The sequence below is a fragment of the Budorcas taxicolor genome, chromosome 3 (genome assembly GCF_023091745.1).
Source record: "Budorcas taxicolor isolate Tak-1 chromosome 3, Takin1.1, whole genome shotgun sequence".
Taxonomy (NCBI): domain Eukaryota; kingdom Metazoa; phylum Chordata; class Mammalia; order Artiodactyla; family Bovidae; genus Budorcas; species Budorcas taxicolor.
The window spans coordinates 55,535,762-55,536,636 of NC_068912.1; the positions used below are offsets into that span (position 1 = coordinate 55,535,762).

At 35.1% G+C, this 875-nt stretch overlaps 1 non-coding gene across 1 annotated transcript; it reads left to right on the forward strand.

Moving 5' to 3' along the window:
• The first annotated feature begins 225 nt into the window (after positions 1 to 225).
• Positions 226 to 328, forward strand: LOC128045854 (U6 spliceosomal RNA). Its single transcript, XR_008199188.1, has one exon. It is a non-coding gene; the product is annotated as a U6 spliceosomal RNA (small nuclear RNA).
• The last annotated feature ends 547 nt before the right edge of the window (positions 329 to 875 follow it).

Sequence of the window (875 nt, forward strand, 5' to 3'; positions counted from 1 at the left end):
GTACTGTTTATTAGAAATGTGAATTATATTTTTGTTACTTACTCAAGAGATCATGATTGGGAGGAGAAGTGGAGCAAAGAGGAGACTGTTCAAGAAAATATTAGATTAATCTGAGGTTCTTCTTCTTCATATCTGATATGTCTTTTGCCAAGAATTGACCAAAAGCCTTTAAGGAAGATGTACTCAGACAGTGACAGTCAATTATCTGTTAAAAATACCTCTGATGTTTGCCCCAACAGCAAGTACACTACAAAATTTGAACCAGAGAAGACTAGCATGGTCCCTATGCAAAGATAACATGCAAATTCGTGAAGCACTTCCTATTTTTAAACCAAACTTATGAATTATAATTTTGTACTAAATACATATATCAAATCATTAAGTTGTATATCTTAAAATCATGTCATGTGTCAATTATATTTCAATAAAACTGGAAAAAATAGAAATGTTTGTGTTAGGAGGCTGGAGGGAGAGCCAGAGTCAGGTAAGGCAGTCCTGTCTTTTGAGACTATAGTCAGGAATTTAGGAAGAAATTGGAAATGCAAAATGCTGTAGTAAGCACATATGTGATTACCTGAAATCCACATCATTTTAAAACAAAGTGCTTAAGAGGGTATAAATGTTAGTATTCTACTGCCATCCCTGCCACCACAAATCTACAGCCTACTATTTTTCTACCATACGTTTTCTAATGATGCTTCTGTTGATAGAAAGCCCCAGTCATTTTTTATTAATGGATGCTGTGACTTCTTCCCACTCTCTTTCCATTGGCACAGCATTTACTGATTAAAGATGCTGGGTGAGTCAGAATATTCCTTGCATAATGATTGGTTAGTTGGAATGGGTACCAGCTCTTCTTTTGTGATAAAGAACAG